Source organism: Magnolia sinica, chromosome 7 (assembly GCF_029962835.1).
Source record: "Magnolia sinica isolate HGM2019 chromosome 7, MsV1, whole genome shotgun sequence".
In the NCBI taxonomy this organism is placed as follows: domain Eukaryota; kingdom Viridiplantae; phylum Streptophyta; class Magnoliopsida; order Magnoliales; family Magnoliaceae; genus Magnolia; species Magnolia sinica.
In genome coordinates this window covers 7,622,355-7,626,934 of record NC_080579.1, presented here as the reverse complement: position 1 = coordinate 7,626,934, position 4,580 = coordinate 7,622,355, and the positions used below count along the sequence as shown (strand labels likewise).

The following is a 4,580-nucleotide window of genomic DNA, read 5'->3' as shown; positions in this document are numbered from 1 at the left end:
ATATTTATAAATGATTTCATTTGAACCATTTATAATCGTCGTGTTGTAACAGATTTCGTAGGTAAAAGTAAACTTTTCGATTTTTTGTTTTTTCAAAAATTCAAAACACCCTTTACCTACGAACATTTTCGTCGGTAAAGATGGCTTTAACCCACGAAATATAAAAGTAAACTTTTCAATTTTTTATTTTTTTCAAAAATTCAAAACACCTTTTACCTGTGAAAATTTTCATCAGTAAAGATGGCTTTTGCCTATGAAATATAATTTCGTAGGTAAAAGTAAACTTTTCAATTTTTTATTTTTTCAAAAATTCAAAATAACCTTTACCTACGAAATTATATTTCCTAGGTAAAAGTAAACTCTTCGTTTAAGAAATTCAAAACACCCTTTGCCGACGAAAATTTTTGTCGGTAAAGATGACATTTACCTACGAAATTATATTTCGTCGGTAAAAGTAAACTTTTCCCGACGAAACAATTTTCATCGGTAAAAGACCTTTTTATCAACGAAAAAAATTTCGTCGGTAAAAGACCTCACTACCAAAAAAAGGGGCAAAAGCTACAAACTACATCAGTTTTTTGCTACAGATATAAACCGTAGCTAAATTGCTACGGTTTTAATCCGTAGCTAAAATGTTGCTTCACCATTCCTAATTAACAGTGGTGTAAGGGCCCTATAGGGCTTAAAAATATATATATATATATATATATATATATGTTATATATATATATATATATATATATATATATATATATATATATATATGTTATATCTAAGCAGTCCATCTATTTTGAAATATTATTTTAGGATAGGAAATAAAAACTCAGGTAGATCGAAGGCTCAAGTGGACCACACGGTAGGAAACATGGAGATTAAATCACATTTGCTTCCTATGGTGTGGTCCACTTGGGTGTTCAATCTACTTTAAGTTTGGGATCATCAACTAAAATAATTTATTAAAATTAATGATCGGAATGGATGACCCAAATACATCATGGTGGACCCCACAGAGCTCTTGATAGGACCGTCCAGGTCCGTCTCACGAAAGGACGCCCAAAATTGGGCGCGTGCTAAAAAACGGAGCCGCGCCCAATACTCTTATCTCTCTCTCTCTCTCTCTCTCTCTCTCTCTCTCTCCGTTCCCTAATCCTCTGTCCCTCCATTCCCCGATCCTCTCTCTCCCTCTCGGTCTCTGCTCCATCTTCTCATTCTCCTCGCTCTCTCTCCAATGCATCTCCGCCCTCTCTATCTCTCTCTCCCACTCTCCTTCTCAACCCAAACCCAAACCCTCCTCTCCCAACATCCATGTCCTGGGATGGCGCTCTCTCCTCTGTCCGATTGATAGTCCAAGGCAAAAATCATGTCCAGAGATCGGGAAAGGCCTGAAGCTCCGCAGGTGCGAGGTGCGTGTAGTGGTATTTCCGTAGTTCTTATTCTGGGTGTGTCATTTTCTGATGAAAATTAGGGTTTCGAGGGAGTGATCGGCGGTAAAAAATCAGGTATATTATTCTTCCTTCATTTCCTTTCTTGTAATCTATGTTGAATTGAGATTTGATCGGAATTAGGTTTATCTTTGTTGAATTCCTTGTTATGCTTTTTGAAATGTTGATTTATGGTTTTAGTGGAGAGATCATTGATTGTAGAAATGAGTCCTTTTTGGTTATGAGATCATTAAGGATAGAAGCTTCTTCAATGATCTGATTTGCATGATTTTTGGTTCTTATATTTACAATAATGATGCCAACTGTGGTAGCATTGATGATGCCTTGAGGCTGTTTGGTAAAATGCCTGAGAGAAGGTATTTATAGCTTTTCCACAGCTTTTGAAGTACTCAAGCTCACGGGCTAATGTTTGTTTCTTTTGACTTTAAATATTGGACAGGTAAATGACAGTAAGTTCAGGCAAGAGTATAAAAAAGTGTCATTTCTTCCCCATTTGTGGTAAGCTCCAATAAGAACATGCAGGGTCAGATTTACTTTTCAGGTTATTGTACAAACCTAATTAGTATATCAAATATAAATGGTTCAAGAAGCTTCGTTGCATGACTGACAAACCTAAAGTCTGCTTATGTTAGAATTCTAAGCTTCCTTGGAAAAATGAGAATGCCTATGCTTCTTCCTATAAATAATCTGGTTAATGATTGAACTTTACTTTTTAAACTAAAAAAATGGATTAAAGAAGCTCAGGCTATTCAGCTATGAATGTTTTACTCCTTGCTCAATCTTAGATATGATGGTTGACTAATTGGTGTTCTAACATTTGCAAGGTAAGTTGTTGTTCATGGATATTACTACGTTAATGTGTGGTTTATTAGTATTCATGTGTAATTCTTATGGGCCATGCCTGATATCTGTTGTTTCGGGGCCATCTATCTTACCCAAGGCCATGGTTTATGGTTGAGTTTAGAAGTTAGGAACTCAAGAAAAGGTGCAGGAAGGCAATTATTTATGATTCCATAGAAATGGAGAAATAAAAAAGTTTTCCTTATTCTTCCTTCCCCTGTTGTTGCAGGAATTGGTCAAATGAGATCTAGACATTGCTTATGGTTTTATTTTGAAATATAAAATATCTTAGAAAATGATATTTTTGGACGTTTTTAGGTTCCCTCTCTTAAATTATAGAATAAATGGCTTGGATTATTCAAGATGTTTTCTGAATTAAGAATAGTCCACAATTTAAAAATTGATGAATCTGGCATCATTATTTGTTTTGGAGCCAATTTCTTATAGAGAACCCAACCATAACCATCTTTGTCATATGATGTATTAAACAAAAGTGCTAACTTCTGTAACTCAATCAGATCAATCAGAAATTGTGCCTATTTTTATTCAATGTATCTTCTTCCAGAAGTTGCACCTGTTTGTGGGAAGGTTCTCTTTTTCTGTTTGTAACATTATTTTGACGTGATCATTTCTATATGTATATTTACTTTTGGAAAGTCAATTTTGAGTTTTTAAACCATGAAATAAAAGATAATAGAATTTCAAGCGGGCAACAGAGAATTACATTATTCAAAAAGTTGGGAGCTCACTACTTGAGTATTATTGCAATGAAGAAAATGAGTGTACAGAGAGGGGTTCCTCATGTGACTGAAGTGGAAACAAACTACATAACCATTATAAATAACAAGCCCACCAATAAAATGATACAACCAGACCACCACCTTACACTGGACCTTGGATACATACCAAGCATAACAATAGCCATCCAAACCGCCAACTCAGACTAACCATAAAGCATACCATTTTGCAGCAGGAAGACATCAAAAGCTGGTTTTTACACAATCATCTGTAATAAAATTCTTCTCACCGCATAACATTAAGAAACTTCTGCAGAATCTAGAAAAACAAATTACACCAACATCTCCAAATAGGGATCTTCACATACAATCTTTTAAAAACAAAGGACACAAATTAAATTATCTCCTTATTGTACAAATAGGAAAATTTTTTGTCTAACCAAACAAGAACCCACACAACAAGCCAAATGGAGCCTAAGCCCCTTTTTAACTTCGCCAATGCAACTCCTTGCATTGCCGTTCCCAAGCCCGGGTAAAGGAGGAGGGAGAATGGGCATCAAGGTGAGTTGTGTACTTTTCATTCCTTTTTCGAGAGACATTTTAAAAATGCTTGATGGTTAATTTCAAGAGTTTTCTTATAAAATGTATTAGTAATGACTTCTTCTACTACCATCTGAGGACCTCAAAGGGCCAACTAACTTGAGATTTTTATATGTAGGCTGATGTATTTTCAGCCCCACAGATCAATGTTTCCATTGCAAGGTTCAATATTGAAATGGTAAAGTTTTTAACTATTCATTTTATCTTTTTTTTTTCCTGTTCTTCATAAATAATTTGATGTCTTAGCCTCCTGTCATTACTAGCTAGTTTTGTCACTATTTGTACATATGTCAATCTCATGAGTCTTACTTTTTGTAATTTTCTTACCCTTGTAGTGATTATCAGAAGCAGCGGGCTATCATTGAAAGATTACCCTTGTAGTGAGTCTAGGTACATGTTTTCTTCCCTTCTGTTGGTATTTTCTTCTACCTTTACATTTGAAGACTCACCTGAGTCTTTGTTTGGCTTGACTCGATATTTAAGAAATGGCTTGAGTGACATTGTAGTGCAATATGTTTCTATGATCTAGGTCTTCTCAGTTTTTTCGAAAATCTGCCATCTTTATGTTTTTTTTTTTTTTCGCCTGATTCTATCTTCTGTTGATTGTATTAAAATGCAAGATGGGAGAGGACAAGGATCTTTCAGTTATGACGAACGTGGATTTGCAAAAGCTGTTCCCAGGCAAGAAGGTATGAGAATAATACACCTAGGTGAACTTGAATCATATGCATGACATGTCACATATCACAACATTGGCAACATGTCCATCTAATTTAAGACATGCACTGTAAATGCATTTTGGCTGAAAAGATACTTTCTTTCACATTGACTGAAAAGATATTGAGAGCTTCTTTTTTTTTTTTTTCAAGCAGATACTTTCTTCCACATTGACTGAAAAGATATTAAGAGCTTTTTTTTTTCTTGTTGAATTTGTGCCAAGGGAGTTCCACTTCTCTTTGTT

General features: G+C 34.9%; 1 long non-coding RNA gene across 1 annotated transcript; it reads left to right on the top strand.

The window, feature by feature from the left end:
* The first annotated feature begins 818 nt into the window (after nucleotides 1-818).
* Nucleotides 819-4,283, top strand: LOC131251938 (uncharacterized). The gene is made up of 4 exons (XR_009174054.1): nucleotides 819-1,499; nucleotides 1,882-1,965; nucleotides 3,738-3,797; nucleotides 3,955-4,283. It is a non-coding gene; the product is annotated as an uncharacterized LOC131251938 (long non-coding RNA).
* Nucleotides 4,284-4,580: the final 297 nt, after the last annotated feature.